This window comes from Pan paniscus, chromosome 11 (genome assembly GCF_029289425.2).
Source record: "Pan paniscus chromosome 11, NHGRI_mPanPan1-v2.0_pri, whole genome shotgun sequence".
Classification (NCBI taxonomy): Eukaryota; Metazoa; Chordata; class Mammalia; order Primates; family Hominidae; genus Pan; species Pan paniscus.
The window spans coordinates 10,084,230-10,096,574 of record NC_073260.2 but is presented as its reverse complement, the minus strand read 5'-3'; the positions used below and the strand labels follow the sequence as shown (position 1 = coordinate 10,096,574).

The 12,345-nt window shown below is 50.8% G+C and overlaps 1 long non-coding RNA gene across 1 annotated transcript; it reads left to right on the top strand.

Moving 5' to 3' along the window:
- Positions 1-226: 226 nt before the first annotated feature.
- Positions 227-11,657, top strand: LOC117974377 (uncharacterized). The gene is made up of 4 exons (XR_004664363.3): positions 227-1,160; positions 1,776-4,596; positions 9,723-9,847; positions 11,576-11,657. It is a non-coding gene; the product is annotated as an uncharacterized LOC117974377 (long non-coding RNA).
- The last annotated feature ends 688 nt before the right edge of the window (positions 11,658-12,345 follow it).

Below are 12,345 nucleotides of genomic sequence, written 5' to 3'. Positions count from 1 at the left end.
TAACTCTGGCTCAGTCCTCAGGTCCCTCTTAAAGGTCACCTCCTCAGGGAGGCCTGCCCTGCCTGCCCCTCCCCCAGCTCCTTTTTATTTCCTACGTGCTCATGGCTCATGAGTTTTCCTTTCAGGGCATTTATGGATATTTGTGGCTGCGTGTTTGTTTGCCTGTTTATTTCTTTAACATCTGTCTCCCCAGCCAGACGGTGACCTCTTTCAGGACAGGAATGTTTTATTCACAGTTGTAGCCTGGGTATCTAGCACAGTGCCTGGCACACAGCAGACTTACAGAAAACTGTTGAATGAATGAATGAATGAGTGAATGAATGAAGGAGTGCATTTCCCACTTCTTCCTAAAAGTGAAACAGATTTCAGCTCATTGAAACTCCTGGCTAGGGGGTATTTGTTGGTCTCAGGCCCTGCTCTGGGCCCTGGGGAAGCCAGGTAAGAGGGACGCAGTCCCTCGGTGCAGCCATCTGTTTCTGGCTCCATTGAACTCTCTCAGGCTTACTTAGAAACAGAGGTTTTTGAGAATCCATTTTCTCATTTCAGATTCTCCTCCACGTGGAGTGGGAAGTCGGCAGGTATCATCTCCACTGCTTCACAAGATGCTTTTTCCCAGAGAGGCAAAAACGCCCGTGAGGGTGACCCGGCTGGGAGGCAAACCCTGTCCTGCCCCCAGCTCTTGGCACTGAAACTTTCTTTCTGCCCCTGCACCCAGAAATGCTCATCTGTGTCTACCTCCGGGAACTCAGCAGCCTGGATGCTGCATGAGACCCTGAGGGACTGCAGTACCATCTTCCCAGTTTGTCGACAGGCACGTTGAGGCAGATACTGGGATCAGGCTTGGGCAAATGAGCCGCTGAGAGGGTGGATTCTTCACTTACGAATGAGGTCCTTCTTTCCATAGGAGCAGGAAAAAGGCCGTTTGTCATAAGGATCACTGCTGTTATTGGTCACCTCTGGGTGCGAGTCCTGGGCTAATCGCATATCTTGCGGGACCCTGACAACTCCCCCATTTATCAGATGAGGCAAAGCAAGGCGCAGTCACTTGCACAACGCATATCGCTAGTAAGCGTTGCTGGTGGGATCACACTCAGCACTTCATAGGCAAAGAAAATCCCAGGAGTGCCAAGGAAACGCTGTCAAGATGTCAAAAATACGCGGTAAGACGTCAGCCCGGTGAGCATCCTCCGCACTGCGGACCGCCCGGGGTCGGGGTCACCCGGGCCCCGCCCCGAGCTTGCTGACGTATCGGCCCCGCCCCACCCCACGCCCTCCCGGCCCCGCCTGCTCCGGGCGCGCTCGGCTCCGCCCCCACGGGCAACACGGCCTCCCATTGGCCGCGGTTTCCATGGTTACGCGGGCCGGCGGAGCTGCGGGCTCCCAGACACGTGTCCCCGGGAGCCGCCCGGAATTTGACAGGGGACCATGTGCGCGGCAGCGCGGGAGCGAGACAAAGGACCGGGGGAGGCGGGGAACGAAGCCGGGCGGAGGGTTCCGCGTGGCCCGGGCGGGGATGGGCCCCGCGCTTCTCCTGCGAGCAGGGCACCCCCTCTTCCTTTTTATTTTGAAGGAAAGGGAAAAAAGGAATTGCTACGGAAAGCGAGGTGGGAGAGGAACCCAGTCAATTTCACCTGCTCCCCTTCCTCCAGGAAGAATCGGGTACGCGGGCATCTGAGAACCCGCAGGGTTTCTGCTTATGCCTCCCGGCCCTGTTTCTAACCCCACATTGACCTCAGACCTTGAGGTTTAAATTCTGTTTCTCTGTCTTGTTCTAGAACCGAAAGCTTAATAAGTGTGGTTGTTTTGATATTCGAATCATGAGACCCAAGGCATCGTAGGGGACCTCGCCTGCATGCATTCGCCTATCCATCCTACAGCAGCGACTGCACCCCTGATTGTGATGACGAATGCACCCCCATCCTTGGGCTCCGTGCCCACTGCTGGGCTGGGCTGCTCCCTCAGGTGCGGCAGCCAGAGGAGGTGTGGACTCCCATCCCACGCGTTTATCCTCCTGCAGCCTCTCGAGCTTGGTGGCATAGCCGTCCTTCCAGTCCCCAAGCCAGATGTCCTTGATGCCCCTTCTCCCAGCCCCATCCCCATCGCCAGTTGTATCAGTTTTCTATTGCTACTGTAACAAATCACTACAAATTGAGTGGCTTAAAACAACACACATCTACTCTCTTACAGTTCTATAGGTCAGAAATCTGACATGGTCTCAGAGGGCTAAATTCAAGGTGTCTGCAGGACAGTGTTCCTGCTGGAGGCTCTTGAGGGAGAATCGGTTTCCTTGCCTTTTCCAAGTATAGAGGCCGCCCACATTGGCCCCCTTCCGTCTTCAAAGCCAGCAATAGCTCCGAGTCTTTCCTCCCTAGCATCGCTGTGACGCTGACTCTCCTGCCTCCCTCTTCCACATTTAAGAACCTTGTGATTACATTGGTCCTCCCAGATAATCCAGAATAATCTCCCCATCGCAAAATCAGCTGATTAGCAACCTCAATTCCACCTGCAACCTTAATTCTCCCCTGTCATGAAATATAAGAAGGAGATCCATATGTTCCGGGGATTGGGATGCAGACATTTTGGAGGCATTGTTCTGCCGACCACGCCATCCTGACAGTTTTACCTCTGGAATCTCTGCAGTCCACCTCCACCTCGCCATTCCTGCACCACTCCATTTCTGGTTACCCGCTATTTTCCCAAGTTGCCTTCAGTAGCACCTATCCACTGTTGTCATCTCTCTAACCTCCCTCTGTCCACAGTCCCCTGGGCCCCCACTCCAAGACAAAGATGCAGATGTCGCTACTTCCATGGCACTGTCATCTGCAAGGGAGCATCCTAACTCTCCTTGGGCACACACAGGCCCTCAACCTGCCCTACCCCATTGGCTCCTCCGGATCCATGACCCCTCCCACTCTCCGCCTCACACCCCGTGCTCCCTTAATAGTAAATCACTTCTGGTTCTCTTAAGATCCCGGGGCATTTGGTTCTTCCTGGCCTTGGCCTGTGTGGCTCCGATTCTCTGAACTGTCCTGCCCACCTTTATTCGCCTCCCCCAGGAAGCCTCCCTGACCCCCCAGACTTTTCATTGCCCTCCCTTGGAACAGAAATGTGCTTTTCACTGACTGGATTGGCCCAAAGAGATCTGAACTTGAGGCTGCCTCCTCATGTCACCGAGAGCCCTCTGGGGTGGAAACTGTGCCTTGCTTGCCTCTTTGGTCGTAGTGCCCAGCATGAGATTGGTCACATAGTAGGTGCTCAACGAACTCGGATTGAACTAAACTCAAGGACTTGGTCGGGGGGTGGTGGTGGTGAGAAGACAAGCTGGGCTGTTTGGGGAAGTAAAGTATAAAGTTGGATGGAAAAGCACGAGGACCTTGGCTCTATTTCTGGTTCTTGGGGTGGAATAATAATGACAGCAACACCAATGGTGGCTGGCTCCAAAGGTCGTCCCGTGCCAGGCATAGGCTGAGTGCTTTATGAGAACATTATCAATCAATTCCCACAACAGCCTTAAGAGATACCAACTTTATCAGCATCCCCATTTTAGAGATGAGGGCCCTGAGGCTGGGCCAGGAAGTTATCTTGATCTTGGCTGTCCCTGATTGGAGGGGTGGTGGGAGTTGGGGACAGGCGGCTCTGGCAGAGACCTGCAGGGAGGTTGCAGCTGGCCTGGCCTCTGGAAACAGCCACCTTGATGCTCTGCCCCGAAGCCTCTTTTTTTTTTTTTTTTTTTGAGACAGAGTCTCGCTCTGTCACCTAGGCTGGAGTCCAGTGGCATGATCTCAGCTCACCGCAACCTCCACCTCCCAGGTTCAAACGATTCTTCTGCCTCAGCTTCCCAAGTAGCTGGGACTACAGGCACATGCCACCACACCCGGCTAAGTTTTGTATTTTTAGTAGAGTTGGGGTTTCACTATGTTAGCCAGGATGGTCTCGATCTCCTGACCTCGTGGTCTGCCCCCCTTGACATCCCAAAGTGCTGGGATTACAGGCGTGAGCCACCGCGTCCAGCCCCCCAAGCCTCTTCTTTCCTCACTTCCTGTTCTCTGTCCTCATTATTCCACCAGTCTATTGTCATTTTTTTCCCCTTCCCAGCCTGCCCAGCCAGGATATGCGGCAGGAGGTTCATTTTTGAAAGTATAAGAAGGGCCGCCGGGAATGAGTGTCTCACGGGGACAGAGTGTGCGTTTGGGAAGATGAGACGGTTGTGGAGATGGATGGTGGGGATGGTTACACAACAACGTGAATATGCTTAAAGCCACTGAACGGAACATGTACAAATGACTAAAATGGTAACTTTCTGGTATGGATATTTTACCACAATAAAAAAAAATTGCTAAAGAAATTGTAAAGAAAAAGTGCTTTGTGTTTGCCGAACTTTTGAGGATGGGCCGCCCACTGCACATTTGCCGTTTCCCAAGTGCCTCCCACGGGCCAGGCCACGCACTTCCTCCTTTCATTCTGGAAACAAGCTTGAGGAGAGAGGTGGCGTCCTCCTTGTAGACGAGACTGAGGTTCAGAGCCTGGCAGGGGCGAGGCTGTCTTTGCAAACCCGACAGGCCTCTCTCTGGTTCTAAGGAGCACGGCAGGAACGGGGTAGGAATTTGGGCTCAAAATGGGCCTCTGGGCTGCAGAATCTTGAGCAAATTGCTTCCCATCACTGATCTTCCTCTTCTGACTATTGGGGACAATAATAATGTCCTCCCTCGTGCAGGGGGAGGATTTGCTGAGATGTCGGAAGGTCCTAGCACAGCATCTTGGCCACTATCAAAAATAAAATTCTCCCCAGAGCTCTCCACGATGCCTCCCTTGCTGTCCAGAGGACAGAGGGCTGGAGGTAAGGTCAGGAGACCCGTGTCAGGGTCTCAGCCCTGAGGCTGACTTTGTCTGTGACCTTGGGGAAGTCCCCTGCCTTCCCTGGTCCTCAGGCTGCCCTCTGTAAAGTTAGGAGAGTGGGTAGAGTCAGCAGGGCTCTCTGGTTCTGGTTTTCTGGGGTTTCTCCCATAATCCTGGTCCTGTCCAGAATCAAGGTCCTCTCTCCCACCACCCGCTCTCTGGGCAGAGGGGTCTGGGCCCATCTCCAGTTCCACCTTTGCCCTCCACCCTGTCTTCTCAGGAGCGTCCAACCCCCAAGCAAGAGGAAAGGGAGGGGAAGGTGAAGGCAACAGAGTTCTTGATCTCAGGGTATGAGTCGCTGCCTGACACCCAGACCTGGCTTCTGACAGAAGCGCCAGCAGGAATTTCCCGCACCTCCGGTGTGAATCCTGTCCAGCTTCCTGCCATTGGCTTGAATTGTTGCCTGGTAACTCTAGGTGCAAATCACCCCTTCCCCCCAAACTACATGCTTTTTTTTTTTTTTTTTCTGAGACGGAGTTTTGCTCTTGTTGCCCAGGCTGGAGTGCAGTGGTGTGATCTTGGCTCACTGCAACCTCCGCCTCCTGGGTTCAAGCAATTCTCCTGCCTTAACCTCCCCAGTAGCTGGGATTACAGGCATGTGCCACCATGCCCGGCTAATTTTTATATTTTTAGTAGAGATGGGTTTTCACCATGTTGGCCAGGCTGGTCTCAAACTCCTGACCACAAGGGATCCGCCCACCTTGGCCTCCCAAAGTGCCGGGATTAAAGATGTGAGCCACCGTGCCTGGCCTCCCCACAACTACATGTAAGTTTCAGGATCTCAGAGACACGCTTCCTTTTGCCTGTCTCTTCTACCATCTCCACAGGGCTGGGCCAGGGGGGTGCTCCCGAGATATCCCACAGTTTTAGAGGGCCATTTAGCTGGGATCCTGGACGCTGGGAGCAAGAAAAAGAGAAAAATGGTGATTCCAAACTATAGGCTTCTGGAGGAAGAACACGTGCAGGGGAAGGCAGACAAGGTCAGCACTCTGGGGGCTCCAGCAGATGCCAGGATGGTGCACACCAAATTCCTGGCACACAGGGGCTTAGTGACAGGACCTGGGCTATGGTGGTCACTGATAAATCATAATATTAAGAAACCCTAATGGGACATCCACAGGTGCTGGATGGAGAAAGGTAAGCATTTGGAGACATTTGACCAAGATGATAATTTTCACACTAGGTGATGTTTTAGGGGTGATCACTGCATTTGAGGCACTGTGCTGAGCACTGACAGTCAAATTTCGTTTACATCTTAGAATGAGGCAGAGACTGTCGGCTTCTGCATTTTACAGATGGAGACTGTATTAGTCTGTTCTCACATTGCTATAAAGAACTACCTGAGACTGGGTAATTTATAAAGAAAAGAGGTTTAATTGGCTCATGGTTCTGGGTAATTTACAAAGAAAAGAGGTTTAATTGGCTCATGATTCTGAAGGCTATATAGGAAGCATGGCTGGGGAGGCCTCAGGAAACTTACAGTAATGGTGGGAGGCGAAGGGGAAGCAGGCACACTTACCTGACTGGAGAGGGGAGTGGTACTGCCTACTTTTAAACAACCAGATCTTGTGAGAACTCACTCACTCTCATGAGAACAGCAATGAGGAGGTCAGCCCCATGATCCAAACACCCTCCACCAGGTCCCTCCTCCAGCACTGGGGATTACAATTTGACATGAGATTTGGGTGGGGACAGAAATCCAAACCGTATCAGAGACACTAAGGCTTGGGGGAAGCTGTGCCCAAGGTCACACAGCTGGTAATGATGCAGGGCAGGTGAGCCCCCAGAATGGGGCTTAGCCCTGGAGGGTTCTTGGCTTTGCCCAGGAAAGAATTCAAGGGTGAGCTGCTGGCATTAGGCAGCAGCTTGTATTGAGACGGCTGTGCACAGCAGCAGCAGAGGTTCTGCGCTTAGTGGAGCAGGGCTCTCCCATAGGCAGTGTGCCCAGAGTAGCAGCTCAGAGGCCGTTCTGCACTCATATTTATTATACCCAGTTTTATTTTATTTTATTTTACTTATTTTAAGGTGGAGTCTCACTCTGTCACCCAGTCTGGAGTGAAGTGGCATGATCTTGGCTCACTGCAACCTCCACCTCCTAGGTTCCAGTGATTCTCTTGCCTCAGCCTCCTGAGTAGCTGGGATTACAGGCACCCATCACCACACCCAGCTAACTTTTGTATCTTTAGTAAAGATGGGGTTTCACCATGTTGGCCAGGCTGGTTTCGAACTCCTGACCTCAGGTGATCTGCCAGTCTTTGGCCTCCCAAAGTGCTGGGATTACAGGTGTGAGCCACCGTGCCTGTCCAATATACCCACTTTTAATTATTTCCAAATCAAGGGGCAGATTATGCAGCGATTTTGAGAAAAAGAGTGGTAACTTCCCAATGATTGGGTTGTTGCCATGGAAAGGGGCAGTAACTGCCAGGTGTTGCCATGGCAATGGTAAACTGACATGGCACACCAGTGGGCGTGTCTTACAGAGAAGTGCTTTTGTCCCTTCCCTGTTTTAGCTAGTTCTCCATTTGATCAGGTGTTTGAGCCCCACCTCAGAGTCCAGTCCTGCCTCCTACCTCACGAAATGGCTGAGATTGAGAGACACATGTGGGCTGGGATTGAGGAAGGCCCAGAATCAGGGAGTAATGGGGTTTGGGGAGGACAGTTTACTGCCCAGCCTTGGTGGGGGTGGTGGAGAGTTGGTGTTCAGTCTAGCAGGTGAGAAGCAGCCACAGTGGGCCAGGGATAGGGGAGCATCGGAAATCACAGGGATGAGAAACAGTACTGAACAGACTTCTCCAGCCCTGACCAGACCTCAGTTCAGCAGGCGCTCAAATGACCATAGGTCCTATGAGGGAAGCTCTAAATCAGCTTTCAAGCAAGAAAGGGAGCCCCCTGCTCCTCCATCTCATCCAGCCTCCTTCTATTTATTTATTTATTTATTTATTTGAGACAGAGTCTCTCTCTGTCGCACAGACTGGAGTGCGGTGGTGAGATCTCGGCTCACTACAACCTCCGCCTCCTGGGTTCAAGTGATTCTCCTGACTCAGCTTCCTGAGTAGCTGGGACTACAGGCATGGGCCACCACTCCCGGGTAATTTTTGTATTTTTAGTAGAGATGGGATTTTACCATCTTGGCCAGGTTGTTCTTGAACTCCTGACCTCAGGTGATCCACCTGCCTCTGCCTTCCAAAGTGCTAGGATGACAGTCACGAGCCACTGCGCCTGGTCTACCAGCCTCCTTCTAGAGCTGAAACTGACTGTGAGAAAATGTGGGCCTTCATCAGAAAATCCATTCATTCATATGCTCATTCATTCACTATCTACTAAGCAGCACTCTGTGCCAGGCACTGTTCTCGCCCAGAAACACAGCAGGAAAAAGAGACAAAACTTTCTGCCATTATGGCCTCTACGTTCTAGTGGAGGGAGATGGACAGTAAGTGAAAAACTGCGTACGTTATATACTTTATTAGAGGTGACAGATACTATACAATGGAGAAAAATAAAGGTGGGGAGGGCAGAGAGAGTCCCAGGAAAGGTGGTTTGTGATGTAAAATAAGGGGGATGGGCATGGTGGCTCACAAATGGGGCGTGGGCAAGATGAGCCTGGAGTTGACGAGGAAGGGTGGGCTCAAGCGATTCTTGTGCCTCAGCCTCCCGAGCAGCTGGGATTACAGGTGCGTGCCACCATGCCAGGTTAACTTTTGTTTTTTTTTTTAGTGGAGATGGGCTTTCACTATGCTGCTGAGGCTGGTCTCAAACTCCTGGCCTCAAGTGATCTGTCTGCCTCAGCCTCCCAAAGTGCTGGGATTACAGGCATGAGCCGTTGTGCCCGGCTTCGGTTATCCTTTTTTATATGGTGAAAAAAGTACACAACCATAAAATATACCATCTTCACCATTTAAACAAAAAATTTTTTGAGACAGGGTCTCACTATGTTGCCCAAGCAGGAGTACAGTGCCTATTTGCAGGCATGATCACGGCTCACTGCAGCCTCCAACTCCTAGGCTCATGCGATCCTCCTGTCTCAGCCTCCTGAGTAGCTGTGACTACAGTGTGTGACACTGAGCCTGGCTCCAGCTTCACCATTTTTCAGTGTGTATTGCAGTGGCATTAAGAACATTCACATTCTCTGCAGCCATCACCACCATCCATCTCCAGAACCTTTTCATCTTCCTGAACTGAAACACTGTACCCAGTGAGCACTAGCTCCTTATTCTCCCCTTCCCAGCCCTGGGCAGCTAGCATTCTGGTTTCTAGCTCAATGAATTTGACTGCTCTAGGGACCTCATATAAATGAAGCCATAGGGTCTTTGTTTTTTTGGGTGTCTGGCTTATTTCTCTTAGCACAATGTCCCCAAGGTCAGTCCACACTGTAGCAAGAATCAGAATTCCCTTCCTTTTAAGGGCCCTGTGATATTCATCAATGACATATCCTTTCCAAGGACACGAGTCAACTTGTAACAGTGCCCAAGGCCTGAGTCTCAGTCATTTCAAGGATTTTAGAGGCCACAGACATGGGGAGGAAGGAACCAGCCAAGAAGCTTGAGGAAGCATGGCGGTGAGGTTGGAGGGGAAAGAATCATGAGTGCCTGCAGTGGGTATCGAGGCAGAGGGAGTGATGCCAGGGCCACAGCCTGCTGAGGGTCAGGGAAGAGGAGGCTGGAGATCGACCATCGGATGAGCAGTGGGAAGGCCATTGATGAGCTTTACAAGAGCAATGTTGGTGGACAGAGGGTGTGGCGCCTGTCTGGAGTGAGTTCTGGGAGCCTGGGATGAGAAGAAGCAGACACAACAGGTAGAGAACTCTCTCCCTCTCTCTTTTCTTTTAGAGACAGGGTTTTGCTCTGTCACCCAGGCTGGAGAGCAGTGGTGCCATCATAGCTCACTGAAGCCTCAAACTCCGGGCTCAAGCAATCCTCCTACCTCGGCCTCCCAAAGTGCTGGGATTACAGGGGTAAGCCACTGCACCTGGTCAACTCTTTTGATAAATGTTGCCATAAAGGGGAGCAGAGAAATGAGGTGATGGCTGGAGAGAGGGGTGCAGTCAGAGGCTTTGCCAAGGTGGGAGTGGCCGCGGCCCTTCTGGATGCTGGTGAGAACTGTGCCGCAGGGATGGGACTGTGGGTGATGCAGGACAGAGCAGGACTGGAGCTCCTCCTCCAGGGGAGTTGGGATCTGGTGCAAGACAGGGTTGCCTGGGGGCCTGAGTGTCGATGTCTGGAAGCAGGAAGGTGGCTGAGGGACAGGCCCAGGCACCCAGGGGTAGAAGCCAAGGTGACCGTCCCTGGGTTTTATCCTTCTTGTCTCTGTCCCTCTGAAATAAAAAGCAGGGTCGCCAGGTGAGAGAGAGTCGGAGAGATGGTGTGGGTGGGTGAGGGACGAGGAGGAGGGCTGGACTTGTGACCCAGCAGGGGGCAAGTGGATGGGCAGGGAAGGAGATTTAACCGATGGAAATCATGCCGGCTGTGCACCTGCTCTGTGCCAGGAGTCATGCCAATAGCACTTCCACGTTTTCTCATTTAATTCTCCCAGCTCTCTATGTGGTGTCTGTCATTTTTATTTTCCATTTTACAGAGGTGGAGACTTTAAGTCTGAGGAAGGTGCCATGGTCTGAATGTGTGTGCCCCTCAGATACATGAGTTGAAACCTAACCCCTAAGGTGGTGGCATGAGGAGGTGGGGCCTTTGGGGGTGACCTGGTCATGATGGTGGAGCCCTTAGGAATGGGATTCATGCCCTTATAGAAGAGGCCCCAGAGAGCTGTCTTGTCCCTTCCACGTGAGGATGCAGAGATGTGCTGTCTATGAACCAGAAAGTGACCCTCCCCAGACACTGAATCTGCTGGTGCCTTAATCTTGGACTTCCAGCCTCTAGAACTGTGGGAAATCAATCTTTGTTGTTTTTCTTTACTTTTTTCTTTTTTGAGACAGGGTCTCACTCTGTCGCCCAGGCTGGAGTGCCTGGCACAATCACCGCTCACTGTAGCCTCAACCTTCCTGGCTCAAGCGATCCTCAGACTCCTGAGTAGCTGGGACCGCAAGTGTGCACCATGACACCTGGCTAATTTGATTTTGATTTTCATGTTTTATAGAGAAACGGTCTTGCCGTGTTGCCCAGGCTGGTCTCCAACTCCTGGGCTCAAGTGATCCTCCTGAAGTGTTGGGATTACAGGCATGAGCCACTTTGCCCGGCCTAATCTCTATTGTGTTTTATTTTTATTTTAAATTTTTTCCCTTTTACTACATATGTAACAAAACTGCACTAATCTCTGTATTTTATAAGCTACCTAGTTTATAAAACTAGGTAGTTTATGGTATTTGTCTCAGCAGTCCAAACAGACTAGCATAGAAGGTGATACAACTTTCCTTCGATTATATAACCTGTAAGACTGACCACCAAACAATCCTGTCCAAATCCCAGAAGAAGCCTGAAGACTATTTCTTCAATTATAAAATTACATTTTTCCCTCTCTGTAAAAGTACTAAATGTTTATTTCAGAAAATTAAAAAATTCAAAGTAAGGTAAATACGAAAAAAAATTAAATGCTTATAGTTTCACCATCCAGGAATAATGACTGTTAAATGGGGTGATTTCCTTGCAGTAATGTTTTTTATACATATTAACTGGCAGACGTGATGCTGTGTGTTCAGCAAATCCTGTTTCCCTTCTCCTCTGACATGCAGCTAGACTACATTTCCCAGCCTCCCCTGCAAGGAGAGTGTCACATGACTGAGTCTGACCAGTGGAATGTGGGAGAAGGTAAAGTCCCTTACTTATCAGCCTGTTCCATAAAATCTTCTATTACTCCTTCAAGTTCTCTCTTCTTTGGATGCTCTCAGGATGGGAAGGACCCAGTGAAGGACCTAGTGAAGGACTCCAACACCCTAGTGAGCAGCCAAGCTGCTAGATGGAAGAAACCAGGGTTCCCAAATGACCCAGTAGAGTCAAGACTCTTCCCAACCCCTGCTGCCCAACATTTGACAGTGTCTTGGGGAGAAATGAACCTTAGTTGTGTTAAGCCATTGAACTCTGGGAGTTGTTGGTTAAAGCAGTTAGCCTTACACAGCAACATCATGTAAATATTGGAATCATATTACAGATACCCTTTTTGGCAGGCCAGGGGCAGTGGCCCATGCTTGTAATTCCAGCACTTGAGGCTAGGAGTTCGAGGCCAGTTTGGCCAACATGGCAAAACCCCATCTCTACTAAAAATACAAAAATTAGCCAGGCGTGATGGCACGTGCCTGTAATTCCAGCTACTCGGGAGGCTGAGGCACGAGATCACTTGAATCCGGGAGGTGGAGGTTGCAGTAAGCTGAGATCATATCACCGTACTCCAGCCTGGGTGACAAAATGAAACTCTGCCTCAAAAAAAAAAGATACCCTTTTAGGCTGATTTATTATTATTGTTACTATTACTTAACATTTATCACAACCTTTCACCATATTATTA